Source organism: Poecilia reticulata, chromosome 7 (assembly GCF_904066995.2).
Source record: "Poecilia reticulata chromosome 7, P_reticulata-male-v2, whole genome shotgun sequence".
In the NCBI taxonomy this organism is placed as follows: Eukaryota; Metazoa; Chordata; class Actinopteri; order Cyprinodontiformes; family Poeciliidae; genus Poecilia; species Poecilia reticulata.
This window is the reverse complement of record NC_088836.1, coordinates 125,657-142,397: the sequence shown is the minus strand read 5'-3', so window position 1 is coordinate 142,397 and position 16,741 is coordinate 125,657. Positions and strand designations below refer to the sequence as shown.

The following is a 16,741-nucleotide window of genomic DNA, read 5'->3' as shown; positions in this document are numbered from 1 at the left end:
CCTTTTGTTCACTAATTGGCCCGATTGAAACTCTATTGGAGGAATCAATTTAAATGGGAGAAATCCCAGGTGGATCAGTGAAGAAAGATGAGAATCGAGCATAGGAAGGATGGCCAGGCTGCACTGGAGCCCTGAACAGTAGTTGATGTTTTAGAATGACTGTAGGTTTTGCTTCACTGTACTGCATACAATGGGAAACATTAACACCCAATGCTACTTATCTAATGTTAAATATGAACTCCCACAGCTTTCAAAAAATACAAAGTGGGTGATGAAGACAATAGGACGGCTTTAGTTCAAGGTTATGTAACGTTCAGTTCAGTCTAAAGGCCAAGAATTGTTTTTTTTAGAATTGATAGGCTATAATTGTAATCCTTTTGATAAAGAGATTTAGTGCTGCACCTTCATCATACAGAATTATATTACACACAAAACCGACACCTGAAACTCCTGCTAAATATCCTCCTCCTTGTCAGCCACCTTTTCTCGTTTGTGCAGTTTATGGTGGCCCTGCCAGGTCACTTCAGCCTAAACTATTAATGGAGTTTGTATATGCACCATGCACTCCACTGCCAGCTAGCCATTAGTATGAATTACTCTCCAGGGGCCCGCAATTCCTTCCCCCCCCAGCCCCCCACATCAGATCCCTCCCACCCGTTTTCGGAAACAACCCAGCAATTTGTCTTCATTCATGAGCCAATGAAAGGTCCACATATAATATTCTCTGAGGTGGATAGTGCAGCTCAGGAGGGCTGGGAAATAATGTTATGTTAGGATTTCACGCACTTGACAGCAGGAAGTGGAAGTGTAACCCGGTATTAAAAACACAAGTAAAATGAATAGATGTCGATTTAATATCTTATCCTACAACGAGATTAAAAAGTAATAAAGTTTAAAAAAAGAATGTTTGTAAATATGTTCATAAATATTGATAAAAAAGTGCTAAAAATCTTTTAAACCTGTGAAATATCCCTTTAGTGATTGCTTTTAGTGACAGTTCAAACAACCAATAATCAATAACTGATTTCACATTAGCTAATCAGGTTGATTGTCCCACCCCTTTAACTACAGCGCTGAGATTTATCTCAGATTGCGTCTTAACTCCCTTGAGAGCTGAGCGCTGACGGTTGTCCCGTAAATTGCCTAGAAGATTGCGTTAAATTCTTTGAAGAATCCTGGAAATTGATCTCCAAAAACTTATGTTCTAACAGCTGACGTCCGGGAAAAAATCCCTGGTAGTTGTGTAGCATTGAAGCATCGTTTTTTTTTCTTATGGTGCACTTTTGAAGCATTGTGCCCAGAGACATCAAGATCACCCTTACAAGAACTTGGATGGCAAGCCCCAGCCCAGAGGACCGAGTGAACTGGTAGATGGTGACCCAACTGGTCACCAGCTATGAAACATTCAAAAAATATTTCACAAACACATTGGAAAGACTAAACAAACTTGGAAAGAACATTTGACAGACATCAAAAAGACTGGGTTATTTCTTTTATTAATTTTTTTTTTTTAAAGCGCGCAATTTTTGTTTATTTGTGCAATGTGGATCCACAAATGTTGTTTATATTAAATTCTGCTTTTTTTTATATACATTGTGTGCTCTCCTCTATTGCTCACACCTAGGCTCCCCCAAATTTAGAATCTCCTGATCAGGCCCAACTTCCTTTATACTTTTGTAGTGTTGGCATTAGTAAAGTAAATTAACTTAACTTGCCATCTACTATTACAGGTATTTAAAATAACCTTTCTTGTGGGTTACAGAAGTGACAAAAGCAGTGTTGCTTTTGTCACTACACACAACAATAGAGGATCAACTTGATTGTTGATTGGACATATGAGAGGATCAACACATTTTAGGATGAGAAAATGTGTTTTCCTTCTTTTTTGGCAAATCCAAGGGTAGTGGTGTTGCTTTGACTGGTGAGAGCTCTGATACAAGCTCTTATTTTCTGTTTTAGATTGTGACAACCACAATCTGAAACTATTCATATCAGAATAAACTCTGGTCCACTGACTTTAGTTATGGAATGTTAGTGTCTGAAAGCTTGATTTGATCATTTTCAGACTATTTTTGGTACATTTAATTTCCATTCAGAATTGACGTTGTCTTAGGAAAAAATAAATAAAAATACACCCACACAACAAATGCTACACTGTGAGCTTGTGCGTCGCCTGAAGGGAAGTAGCGCAGTTGTGTAGTTGGGCTTTTTTTCCCCCAACAAAAGAGGAAACTGCAAAATCTAGAGCTTCCACACTGAAATACACAAACCGAGTGACCCACCAGGTCAAAGAAGCTTGCATCCATTTTTTTTTCTTTTTTTGCAGTTTCCTTTGTCTTCCTGTGGTTCTGGTAGCTCTCCTCCAGCAATGCCCTCTTTGTTTCACCATCAGCCGAAGCAAAAGTGGATGGAACGTCTGTGTAGTCCTGCCAGTGTTGCTGTAAACACGAAGGCATCACAGTGAGCTGAACACTCTGGGCTGCTCTGAAAGGATGGCATGTGACAGAAGAGGTCTGGATTCTTCCAGGAAGCAGTGAATCTTCACCGTGCAGGTATTCTTCTGCACGATGTCAACATCATACAAATCCGAGTGTAGTTATGAAACAGATTCTTGTAAAAAGAAGTGAGACAGGGGGATGTAGTGTTATGTAATTCTTTGTAGCACCTCAGTCATAAAAGCCCCAGTGTCCACAACAACCCATCAGCCAAGATGCGAGACGCCATGGTCACCGTGGTGCTGACAGCCCTTCTGACCGCAAACACATTCTTAATGAGATCATACCTCAAAGGAACGGCAACAGCACTCCCAGGTCTGCTATCGACTCGACTGCCTTTCTGCATCTACTTGGCACTGAGCTGTTGATTAGCTGCAGATTCTCGAGTGCCGTGGGAGTGAGAACAGATCAATGGCTCGCTTGCTGTTATTATTGTCAGAAAGCAAATGACAAAATGCTGCGTCCGAGTAGGAATAAATAGAAAAGCAATAAAATGTCCAACTGAACCTTGGAGTGCTTTTGCTAAATGATGCACCATAAAGTGGGAAAATTTAATTATCACTCCAGATCAAATTACCCAGTTAAATAGAAAAAAGTAACCAAGGTTCGGGCAACGTCTCACCAGGAGACCGGAAGTGAGGGCGGGGGCCCCCTGCTCTTCAGACCGAGTTTGGGGAAGAAGACAGCGGTTGTCCTTTTTTTCTATCTCTGACGCTGTTCGTCTTTACAGGTTAGTAATGAGAAACTGGTGAGGGCTGCCCCCCCGGTAAAAATGTGGAGTAACAATGTATATTTGGATAGGATTTGTAATTTGATAGATGTGCTGAAACATTGAAAAAAATAAAGATAAAAAAAAGGATTTGTTAGCTACATTTTGGCTACAACGGTCAACTAACGGCCGTTCTGAAGATCGCTACATGTATCTTTTAGCTCCGTTCCATTCCCCGAACAAACATAGGTACCTTGACATACATTGTGTTGTTTTATCTGTTAAAAGTGAATTATTATTATTATTATTATTATTATTATTATTATTATTATAGATGTTACTTTTTCTCCCTTTCTATGTAATCAATTAAACTGTAGTTATTCAGTCGGTCAGTAGTTAGTCAAAACACATTAGAGTTTAATGTTTCGTTCATTATAACATCTCTATCTTGCATTATTTAACATAATTAATCCTCTTATTTGAGAAATGTTTTTTTTAAATGTACATCTCTGCGCTGTGGATTGATTGGTGGGAGTTGATACTTTTTACTTAAGTGAAGGCTGCGTGGTTGTTTTGATAGCAGCAGAGGGACACAGGAATGTGATTGTTCTAGGAAGTGTTAATAATTTCACGATTTCAATAATTTGTAATAAAGAGACCGAGTTTGGGGAAGAAGACAGCGGTTGTCCTTTTTTTCTATCTCTGACACTGTTCGTCTTTACAGGCTCTCCTTCAGGATCAAAGGGAAAGCAGAAATTCACCGGAGGAAGAAAAGGAAAAAAAATAAATAAATAAAAATAAAACATCATTTGTTACAACTGTCCATCATATGCTGAGATGTGTAACAAACTGTGGGGGCTCGTCTGGGATCTCTCCTCATCAAAAATATTGGGAGTAGATCCAGAGATACCAGAACCACGTGACCAAGGTGGCAGTACACCGCTGAAGACCAGGAGTCAACCCGTGGGTGTCCAGAGTGGAAGATCAGTGTGGGAAGGAACCGCGATCCTCCACTGGAACTGCACTGCTGATCCTGAGGTCAACATATGCTGATCACCAAGGAGCCACATTGCCGATTCAGAAGACAACGCACTCTAGCTGCAGCTGAGCCACGTTGCTGATCCAGAGGACAACGTACTCTAGTTGAATCTGAGCCAAGTTGTTGATCCAGAGGACAACGTACGCTATCGTCAGAGAAGTCAACTCATCAATTTGGAGGGCAACGTGTAATTTATCAGAGGACTGAACTGGAGGACCAAGCTGTAGGAGAACCAGACACCATGGCAGAGGTTCGCAGAGTTAATATGGAACATCAAGAAACAACTTTTCAAACTCCCAAGCGACAACGTTTATCAGGTGGCAAAAGACATTGCTACTATTAGCCAGCATGGAGGTGAACTGGACCCAAACAATGAAGAAAGCTGCATGGACTTTGTCATCTCCTTTTTGCAGTCTGATGCCTTACTCGAGCGGGAAGACAAAGGTATGGGTTGGTTGCTGGATTTGAATGATTTGATATATAAGCTAATGAATGCTGAGGCTACTGATAATTTTGGAGCGAGTGTTTTAGATGATGTTTGTGCACGTATTAAACCTAGTCACACTCAGTCTGTAACAATCAAACACTCCACATCACAACCCCATGCTCACTTTAACAGTAGTCATACAGTCCCAGCCTGACTCCATTACCCAACCCAACACAGAAATGGGGTTGGTAGAAGGACTGAGACAGCTGTATGAAGAACTGGGTGAGAAACTCCGACAGTATGAATCTAGTGTGACCCCACCAATTTCAGTTTCTCTCCACCAAGTTGAGTCAGAGTTATATAACAGACCACAAATGACCCCGGATCAACCTGTATGTCTGAAGGACCTCTCCTATCTGCAGCGCAAAGATTTCAAAGTACATGGTGGTCAGGTTGGAGATCAGAACTCTGACTTAAGCTACAACAACATCAGTAAACAAATCGATGAGGGAGTAAAAGAGGGTTTCACAGAGGCAGAAGTGGTCAGGGGGGTGTTGAGGATCATAAAACCAGGAGCCTTTAAAGACATGCTCGTAAACAAAGACTCAATCACTGTATCCGAGCTCAAAGGCTTCCTCAGGTCCCACCTTGGTGAGAAAGCATCAACTGAGATGTTCCAGGAATTGATGTGTGCCAGGCAATCAGACCAAGAACCACCTCAACAGTTCCTGTACCGCATGATTTTGCTAAAACAGAAACTCCTTTTTCAAACTCGACACACCAGTACAGACATCACATATGACCCCAAGACCATCCAAAAAGTCTTTCTCCATACTATATACCAGGGTTTAGGAACGAAACATGCAGACCTCCGACAGAGACTGAGGCCCCTGATTGCAAACAGTCAAGTTACAGATGAGGAAATCCTCAGCCAAGTCATGAAAATCATGAGTGATGAGAATGAGCACCAACGCAGACTGGGCCAACTCCCTAGACAAAAGACAACACAAGCACACAGTACCAAAGTTGAAACAGGAGTCACAAGACGCAGCAGCAGACAGTAAGAATCTCCAGACAATAGGACAGCTCAGTGCTCAAGTTGAAGCCTTGACTCAGATGGTGGCTTCATTGATGGACCTGCATACAGCTAACCCACAAGTGTCCCTGCCTCTAACTAGGTAAGCCCATATGCAACCACACCCTCCCTACCAACCATCCTCAAGCAGGCGGCCACAACCTCTGTTGAGACAACCCACAGCTCAGATGAGGGGCAGGATGGCTCGTTGCCCTGTGTGTACTGAGCAGAACTCACAGGAGTGTAACCATTGCTTTACATGTGGAGAAGCAGGGCACAGGGCGATTGGGTGTTTGAAGCGAGTCAAGCCGCAGGGAAACGGGACTCGGTCTCTGATGAGGGACACCCAGAGACCGGTGAGCAATTCCAGTCCTGAGCAGTAGATCAAGCTTCAAGTCAAATAGCAAGACGCCTCCAACGAAGACAACGTCAGGAACCTCATACACCTCTCAGCCAGAGAACAGTCGCCTGTAAAGCACCCCTGGTTGGAAAGAAAAGCCTGCTGAAATGCCTACTTGGTGGCTACCCAATTACAGCCCTATTTGATTCAGGGTCACAAGTGAGTATAATCGACCAAGAATGGGCTGCCACTCACATCTCAAATTGTACAGTGAGACCCCTTTCTGAGCTATTAGAGGAGGAACTCAGTGTCTATGCAGTTACAGGCCATTCAGTGCTGTACAGTGGATGGGTAGAGCTCACTGTCAACTTAGCAGGAAACGATGACCCCAACCTGACCATACAGGCTCCTTTTCTTGTCAGTCAGCTGTCCCTGCCCCAGCCCCTTCTTGGAGCCAATGTACTGGAGGAGATCATTAAAAGAAAGGAGTCCTCGGGTGAGGTGATTACCACAGTGGTCAGTTTCCTCCGTGATGCATTTGGGATAGAGGAGGAGCAGGTGGAGGCCATTGTGAGTTTCATCCAGGTGCCTCCCAGGGCATATGATGATCCAGTCACAATAAGGGTGGGTAGAGACCACACTATTATTCCCCCTGGCAGAACAGCTCATGTGTGGTGCAGGGTACCCCCAAATTTTAACATCTTTGACCCTTTTGTCCTATATGAGCCTGCAGAGGGGATCACTGCTTTAAGACACTTGGGTGTGGAGGAGGGCCTCTTAAAAGTCAATGAGGCCAGGCGACCATATGTTAAAGTGCCCATCTCCAATCACTCAAAACATGAGGTCATCCTACCCAAAAGAACTCCCCTGGGAACCATCCAACATGTCATAAAGGTCCTGGAGACCAACACTCCAGGGTCCCACAAAAAAGAAATGGCTGCAGTTAGGGTCAATGGAGTTGCATCCTCCAGGAGCTCTCCAACTGACTCCTGGCTCCCTCCTGTCGAGATCGGTCACCTAAGCCTCGAAGAACAACAGGTGGTAAAGGAAGTGCTCTGTGAGGAGTGTGGAGCCTTCTCCCGTGATGGTGATGACATTGGATGCATTCCTTCTCTGCAGATGGAAATTAGGACTAAGGATGATATCCCAGTCCAAAGAGCCTACGCATCCATTCCAAAGCCACTCTACAAAGAAGTGAAGGAGTACATCCAGGAACTTCTGGTTAAAGGTTGGATTGTGAAATCTCAGTCACCATACGCAGCCCCTGTCATATGTGTCAGGAAGAAAGATGGGTCCTTACGACTTTGTGTCGACTACCGGCTCCTCAACAACAAAACAAGTCGGAGAGCTCAACAGAGAGATGTGGCCTGGGTGGCAGCCCTCAACTTGTCACATCCTAGCCAACCCCAGTTCGAGGGTCTGCAGACAGTCAGTCACGATGAGCTGGTGAGGGAACAAAGAAAAAGACCCCGCTATTGGGAAAGTTGTGGAGTTGAAACAACAAGACAAACCACTAACAGAGGAAGAAAGAAATAAAGTTGATGGACACACGAGGAGGCTGCTGCGAGAGTGGGGCAAATTATACCTGGAGGATGATCTGCTCTACAGAAAGACTGCGAGTCGACAGCAACTGGTTCTGCCCGCCACGTATAAACAAACAGTTCTGACTCACCTCCACAACAACCTGAGACATGTCGGCGTTGAAAAAGTGCTGATCTTGGCAAGGGAGCGATTCTACTGACCTTTCATGAAAAGTGATATAGAGGACTACATCACCAGGAAATGCTCTTGCATCAAACAGAAGAAACCAGTTACAAATGAAAGAGCCCCAATGGGAAGTATTACATCGACTTCACCCCTTGAGCTGCTTTGCATCGATTTCCTTCACTTGGAAGCCAGCGGGGGTGGGTACGAGTACATCCTGGTTGTTATTGACCACTTTACCAGGTTTGCCCAAGCCTATCCCACCAAGAACAAGGCAGGTAAGACAGCAGCCGACCGACTTTTCAATGATTTCATCCCGAGATTTGGGTACCCGGCCAAACTCCATCATGACCAGGGTCGGGAGTTCCAAAATGACCTCTTTAAAAATCTCAGACGATTAGCTGTGTGGCCCATTCAAGAACCTCCCCATATCATCCCCAGGGCAACCCGGCCGAATGACTAAACCGTACCTTACTGCAGATGCTCCGGACTCTGGGGGAGAAAGAGAACTGGAAGGATCACCTACCTCATGTGCTCCATGCCTACAACTGTACAAAGCATGAGGCCACAGGGTTCTCCCCCTACTATCTGTTGTATGGTCGACATCCTCGCCTCCCTGTTGACATCCTCTTTGGTCTCATAACAGACCAGGAGGCCGAACTCAAAGAGCCAAATGGATATGCCGAGAGGTGGACTCGAAAAATGACTGAGGCATATCAGATAGCCAATGCAAACAGCCAACAATCCAGCATAAAGGGAAAGACATACTATGACAAGAAGAGCAGAGGTGTCGTCCTTCAGCCTGGGGACAGAGTACTGGTGCGCAATCTCGGTGAACGTGGGGGCCCTGGAAAGCTGAGAAACCACTGGGAGCAGCAGATCTTCATCGTCAGAGAGCAGGTGGGTGACAACCCTGTCTATAAAGTCAGCCCTGAGCGAGGAGGTCGGCCAGTTCGCACTCTACACCGAAACCTACTGTTACAGGTAAACGACTTACCTATAGAGCCAGTCCAGAACCGACCACAAGAACAGCAGAGTCACAAAGGAAAGCCAAAAAGAGTTCAAACGACCTTCAGCCCAGACATGCTGTACTGCACTCAAACACAGATGACTCTGACGAAGAGAAGGATGGGGAAAAACCTTGTTACTGGCTTCGAATACCTGTGGAGAGACCCACACCAAACTTTCACTCACCTGATCAAAATACTACCGATGCTTTCCAAGAGATAGCTGAAGAGAATGAAACCAGTTTGATGGAAGCAATCCCAACCGAACCTGGACAGGAAGGAGAGTGTGTCAGAAGTGGAAGGCGGGGGTCAAGCAGTGGAAATGGACAATATGTTGAGGAGCTTCAGTCCACATTCCTGGAGGACATACATTCTGCCCCTCAAGAGGACAATACTCCAGCACCTGATGCGGAACACCCAGTCCCCCTGAGACGGTCTACAAGAGAAAGACAGCCAAGACATATGTTCACTTACCCGACTCTGGGTCAACCAGTGTACCAGCCGCGCCCCATTGTGAATGCAGTTGGAACCCAACCAATCCAGTGTATGTACCAGTGTTTCTCCTCCCCTTTCTTCCATCCTATCCAACCACCACCCATTAGCCCTTACCCTTACCTACCTGTTATGTATCCAACGGGTTTCCCAGATGTAGATAGAACATCTGGGAAAGATTGTTACATACCTGAAGCACACATACGTCATACACTGCATACTCACCTGGAGCGACCTGCAACACACAACACTACATATTTTTGTTTTGTAATGTTTTGGAAAAAACTTATGTTCAGTCAAGTTATTTTGGGGACTAAGTGTCAGGGGCCACCTTTGTTTGTTGGGGAGTGTGTGATACACCATAAAGTGGGAAAATTTAATTATCACTCCAGACCAAATTACCCTGTTAAATAGAAAAAAAGTAACCAAGGTTCGGGCAACGTCTAACCAGGAGACCGGAAGTGAGGGGCCCCGCCCCCTGCTCTTCAGACCGAGTTTGGGGAAGAAGACAGCGGTTGTCATTTTTTTCTATCTCTGACGCTGTTCGTCTTTACAGGTTAGTAATGAGAAACTGGTGAGGGCTGCCCCCCCGGTAAAAATGTGGAGTAACAATGTATATTTGGATAGGATTTGTAATTTGATAGATGTGCTGAAACATTGAAAAAAATAAAGATAAAAAAAAAGGATTTGTTAGCTACATTTTGGCTACAACGGTCAACTAACAGCCGTTCTGAAGATCGCTACATATATCTTTTAGCTCCGTTCCATTCCCCGAACAAACATAGGTACCTTGACATACATTGTGTTGTTTTATCTGTTAAAAGTGAATTATTATTATTGTTATTATTATTATAGATGTTACTTTTTCTCCCTTTCTATGTAATCAATTAAACTGTAGTTATTCAGTCGGTCAGTAGTTAGTCAAAACACATTAGAGTTTAATGTTTCGTTCATTATAACATCTCTATCTTGCATTATTTAACATAATTAATCCTCTTATTTGAGAAATGTTTTTTTTAAATGTACATCTCTGCGCTGTGGATTGATTGGTGGGAGTTGATACTTTTTACTTAAGTGAAGGCTGCGTGGTTGTTTTGATAGCAGCAGAGGGACACAGGAATGTGATTGTTCTAGGAAGTGTTAATAATTTCATGATTTCAATAATTTGTAATAAAGAGACCGAGTTTGGGGAAGAAGACAGCGGTTGTCCTTTTTTTCTATCTCTGACACTGTTCGTCTTTACAGGCTCTTCTTCAGGATCAAAGGGGAAGCAGAAATTCACCGCAGGAAGAAAAGGAAAAAATAAAAAAAATAAAACATGATTTGTTGGTGCTGACAGCCCTTCTGACCGCAAACACATTCTTAATGAGATCATACCTCAAAGGAACGGCAACAGCACTCCCAGGTCTGCCATCGACTCGACTGCCTTTCTGCATCTACTTGGCACTGAGCTGTTGATTAGCTGCAGATTCTCGAGTGCCGTAGGAGTGAGAACAGATCAATGGCTCGCTTGCCGTTACTATTGTTAGAAAGCAAATGACAAAATGCTGCATCCGAGTAGGAATAAATAGAAAAGCAATAAAATGTCCAACTGAACCTTGGAGTGCTTTTGCTAAACAATTGGCCCAGCTTGTCTTTTATTTGAAATGGTGTTTTCCCACTGTAGCGGCCTCTCGGACTGAACAGCCAGACGCAGGGAGTTTCAAACAGGTGCAATTTAATCTCAACCTTTCTTTCCATTGACACCGTGAAAACTGTAGTATAAAACAAAAGAATACAGAACCGTTGTATAAAACCAACATATCAATATTCAGTTATACACAAAAAAGAATACGTTATGTCCTTTAACTCATCAATATACAGTTTCGTTTATAAACCACGACATTCTACTCTTTCTTAAATAAAGCTATAACATTTCTTATTACAAATCACAATTACATATATTTATACCTCATTCTGCTTTCCGAGGGCGCTATTTTAAAGATTTTCTCCGGGTTTCTTTATAATCTAACGTTGTCTCATCTCGCAAGGTGTTGCTAGGTAACCACAGAATTAACAAAGAAAAAAATCTACCGTTCTTTAAAATGAATGCATAAATTAACCACTAGGAGTCACTGTTGGACCAATGAACAAGGAGAATTTTCCAATTAAGCAGTTATTTACACTCCCACCAAATCCTGTTACAATGAATGAACAAAGTAATACATAAAGAGTAAATGAATTGAACAGGATTTTTTAACTCTACTAAATAATTTAGACTAAATATGTTTCCATAAAATTACCATGAAATAATTCAATACCATCAATTTTTCAAAAGAAGAACTAAATTCTGAATTGGCCTCTCAATAATTGAAGGTTTAGAAGAAGAATTTGACTGTCGTTCACCGACTTGAACTTTGGCTCAATGGACCAATCCATCACTGCCTTGAACAGTGTCAACCACTCGTCCTAGTTGCCACTGATTTCTTGGAAGGTTATCGTCTTTGATAATGACAATGTCCTCCTTCTTGAAATTGCGTTGAGCTGAGTGCCATTTCTGTCTCATGGAAATGTTAATCAAATATTCCTTTTTCCAGCGACTCCAGAATTGTTCAATGAGATACTGCACTCTCCTCCACCTCTTTGTGGCATATATAGGTCCTCTTTGACAAACACCCCAGGGAGGGAGAGCAACCTTAGATTTCATCATAATGACATGGTTTGGTGTTATGGGCTCCAATGCTTGCAGATCATTGATTCCATTCACTGTTAATGGGCAGCTATTGACAATAGCCATGGCTTCAGATAATAATGTCCTGAGGGATGCATCATCAAGTCGGTCTGAGCACTGTGCGAAGGTAGCATTCAATACATTTCTGATGGTTCTGATTTGCCTTTCCCATACACCACCTGCATGACTGGCAGAGGGGGAATTGAAAACAAATTCACACTGTTTATCCGCCAAGAAAACTTCTAGTAACTTAGTGTCACATTGTTTCAGTGCTTGTGTGAACTAGTTCCTGGTACCAACAAAATTAGTGCCTTAATCACAGTACAGTTGTCGTACAGCTCCTCTAATGCTAATAAAGCATCTCAGTGTATTTATGCATTTATGAATGAGTCAGATGACAAATCTTCGAGCATTTCGATATGGACAGCTCTAGAGTAGAGACATGTGAAAATTAGGCCATATCTTTTGTACTCTTTGCAGGCTTTCTTCACAATGAAAGGGCCAAAACAGTCCATGCCACTAAATGTGAAGGGTGCAGAGGATTCAACACGTTCTTTAGGAAGGTCAGCCATTCTCTGCTTTTCCGTTGACCGCCTAAGTTTTATGCAAAACACACAATCACGTATCAGCTTGGCTACCAACTTGCTCCCACCAATGATCCAGAATCCATTGATCCTGATCTCCATTTGTGTCTGGCCTCGACCCTGATGGCATGTCTTAGCATGGAAGTGTGATGCAATAAGGTCAGTAATATGACTGTTATTTGGTAGTATTACTGGGTGTTTGACTTTAAAACAGAGAGATGACTGCTTCAATCTCCCACCCACGTGGAGAAGCTCTTCAGACCTGATGGGATCAAGTCTAAAAAGGGTGCTGGTGTTTGGAAGGTTCTTTTCACCTTCTAGTATCTTTATCTCATTTGGGAAGGTTTGTTGTTGAACAATCTTAATCACAGTTTCAGCTGCTCTTTGTACTTCTTCAACAGTCATATGTTCGCTATGTTGTTGCTTTGAGCCTAGTCTCTTGATTCCTGCAATCACCTTGAGAAGTGTTGTCCAACAGGAAAACCGATTCAGGTGTTCGAGGATGTCATTACTGCTTTTGACTTCAGTTACAAGTACCTGAATTGTCTTTACTTCAGGATCACCGACAAGCAATTCTGTTGGAGTGTTAAGTGTAACTCATACTCCCAAAGAAACCTTGGTCCTTGCAACCAGTTTGTTGAATGAATATCTGAAGCACATAGACCTCTGGATGCATAATCGGCTGGATTTTCTGAGGTTTCAACATAATGATTAGGATTACTGTTATCTCTAATCAGTTGAACACGGTTGGCAACAAATATGTGGAACCTGCGAGCATCATTATTAATGTACCCTAGTACAACTTGTGAGTCAGTCCAGAAAAATGCTTGATCAATCTTCATATCAAGTTCACATCTTAGCATAACACTGACTTTTGTAGAAACCACTGCTGCTGCAAATTCTAATCTTGGGATACTTGTGATCTTTGAAGGAGCAACTCTTGCCTTTGCTATCACAAGACTGCAGTGGACTTCACCCTTGTCATTTATGTACCTCAGGTCAGAACATGCACCATATCCTACACAACTGGCATCTGAAAAATGGTGCAGCTCTACGCGGACAACATTGTGGAAGTCAGCAGGATGATAACATCTCGGAATTGAGATCTCTTTCAATCTTCTGGGAGAGGATTGTCCCACCTTATGCCTCTGTGACAAAGCTCTTGAAGAATAAGTTTTCCACTAAGGGTGAATGGAGCAATGAAGCAGAGAGGATCATAAAGGAAAGCAATTATTGACAAGCAGCTGCGATGGGTAGAAGGTTGATCCCTGAAGCCGATGTTAAAAATTAAGGTGTCATTTTTTATCAACCATTGAATGCCAAGTGCAAGATCCGAGGAGGCTGGATCCAAACCATGGGGTTTGATGGCTGTTGCTACTTCTGAAGGACCCAAGCAGGCGAGAGCAGATTATTTGTTTGAGTTGAATTTGTGAAGCCATAAGCCTCCCTTTTTACACAACTGTTGTGACTCAATGATCAGTTTCTTGGCTTCCTCTACTGATGGGACACTAACTAAGCCATCATCCACATAAAAGATTTTCTCATTAGATGTGGCTGCTTGAGGATAGTTAGTCTTGTACTGTTGTGCTAGATGCTTTAGCCCAAAATTGGCACATCCTGGAGATGAAGCAGCTCCAAAGAGATGAACTGCCATCCTGTACTCCTGTGGTTCTTTCTCCAAATCTCCTCCTTTCCACCAGAGGAATTTAAGATAATTTCTGGATTCAGGAGTGACAGAAAATTGGTAAAACATTCTTTCTATGTCACAAATTATTGCTATGGTCTCTTTCCTGAAGCGACATAGCACTCCTAACAAAGGATTGATTAAATCAGGCCCAGTAAGCAGTGTGTCATTAAGCGAAACACCATGGAACTCTCACCTTATCTGGCTTCCTGGGATGGTAGATGCCATGATGTGGAAGGTACCACTCTGCTTCTCCCTCAGATGTTGAAGGGCCAGGCTTTGCATCACCCTTATTTATGGTTTCTTCCATGAATGTTTTGTATTGCTTGTAGTATTGTTTGTTGGCCTTAAATTTCCTCTTAAGACACTGCAGGCGAACTTGGGCTAGTCTTTTGTTGTTTGTTAGGTTAGGCAGACTGCTGCCTTTGAAAGGGAGAGGCATTTTGTAATGCCCGTCATCTTTCTGTGTGATGTTGTTGCTGAGAAACTGTATAAAATTAACATCATCTTGAGATACATATTTATCTTCATAGCTTCTCTCCATAAAATCCGATTCTAAGACCTTTAAAAAGTCAGTCGTCGATGGGATTGCTAGCTCCTTTACTGTGAGCCGATGCACAAAGCTTTGACTTCATTGTCTGTCTAGGTGGGGGTTTGATGAGCCTATTATACTCCATCCTAGTTCTGATCTTTGTGCAAAGGGTTGGGTTTTGTCACCTGTTATGACTTCTAGTGGAGCTAGGGCAGCTGGACAGTCATATCCAATGAGAAGCCCTACATCACAGTCTTGAGTAGGTGGTAACTTATCTGCCAAACTTCTGAGATGAGGCCACATCAATGCAGTTTCTTTTGTTGGGACATAAGACTTGTCTACTGGGATGCTGTAAGCTTGGTGTAGTTGAATGTAACTCTCTGAGTTAAGACCTTGAACTTGTAGACCATAAACACTCTTGCTGGAAATAATTGTGTCGAAACTCAGTACAGCAGTTATAGTACTGAGTTTCAATTTTGTTGGATGGAAATCCACATTCAGTCTGTCAATGACATCTTCTAACATAGCGGTTCTCAACGTGGGCGGTACCGCCCCCCAGGGGGCGTTCAGAGGATGGCAGGGGGCGCTGGCGGACATTTTTACAAAAGGGGGGCGCTGGGATGCCTTTGGGGGGCGTTTGGTCGAAGGTAAACTTTACACCTTAAATGCACAACAATGCCAGATTAGACTTTGAGCAACTTGGTAAAACTGTATTGTGTAACATTAAAGCATGCTTGACTGCAACTGTATCGATAGCAGTTCTTCTTCTATTCACTGTTTGTTAGCTTCTGTTAGCTTCTTAGCGCAGCTCCGTTCTCCTGCTACTGGTAGCTAAAATCACACGATGCCCTCACTGAGTATCCCTCTGAAAAATGAACCCATTTAAATAAAGAAATCAAGAAATCTCTCCATGGGTGATACCACGATAGAGAGCGTTCATTTTATAGCGTTAACACGGTGCTGTAAGTGGTCCGGTATGAAACGGGGTAATAGAACAACACGGCACTTTTAAATTTCAATAATCAGAATGCAGAAATTGTTTCCATTGTTTTAAAAGGTTTATGTCAATCTGCCTTTTCCCAATTGATAAGCTTCCCGACCGCCCTGCACCTTAAGGGCTTAAAAAAAAAAAGACGCGCACATTGAGCAAAACTCAGGAGAAGCGGGACATAAAACGGAGCGACGAACTAGATGTGAATTATGGCATAAAAACAGAGAATCTGACGTTGAACAGTGAAAAAATCAACACATGATGTGAAACACATGACGATTAGGCGGCGCAGCAGGTGATGAGTGAATATTGTCGAGAAAAGTCGAGCTCATCCCACTTCCCCATGCTGGAGATTTTAGTTTAATAGTAATAATAAATAAAATTACCTTAGAATTAATTACACAGGTGACATCAAGACCCAACAGTAGAGTCAGACGGTAATAAAATGAATCTGGTTGTGTGTGTTGTTATTGTGTCCTGCAAACTTTGCTTTAATTCTACTTTTTTCTATTTAATCATAAAAAATCTAAGTCAGGCAGAAAGAGAGTCATGAAACAGGAAGAGCTGGTTTCCTGAAGAATAGGGGAAGTTTCTATCTTGCATCAGGCTAAAAATAATTCAGACCATTCCTTATTTTAAAGCATTAAAGGTTTTTAAAGAATAAAATCTAAACCTTTTGAGAGATTGGATAAAACCCACAGTAAAATACTTAAAATAATGACTTATAATTATGGCAATAATTAATATTGGTTTAACCAGTGGTTGATGTTGGTTTGATTATAAGAATATTTACACTTACTCTTACACTTGTGGAAGTACTTAAAGGTAAAACAAGAAACTGTAACATGATATCAGATAATTAGAATAATGGGTATTCTTGGTTTCTTTTCAGAAGTATCTGTAATAACTCACATTATGATTGTAATAAGAGTAACTAATAAGTTATGGTTAT

General features: G+C 42.4%; 1 protein-coding gene across 4 annotated transcripts in view; it reads left to right on the top strand.

The window, feature by feature from the left end:
* Positions 1–16,741, top strand: part of tafa5l (TAFA chemokine like family member 5, like) — a 201,153-nt gene that overhangs the window by 149,033 nt on the left and 35,379 nt on the right. The window contains exons 4-5 of one of the 4 annotated variants that reach the window (XR_534029.3): positions 2,327–2,552; positions 2,663–2,789. The exons of 1 other annotated variant lie outside the window; for it this stretch is intronic. The gene's annotated coding sequence lies outside the window, so the exon portion shown is untranslated. Of the gene's footprint in view, positions 1–2,326; positions 2,553–2,662; positions 2,790–16,741 lie in introns of those variants that run through there. 2 more of the 4 variants (XR_001776782.2, XR_001776781.2) reach the window with 2 other exon arrangements.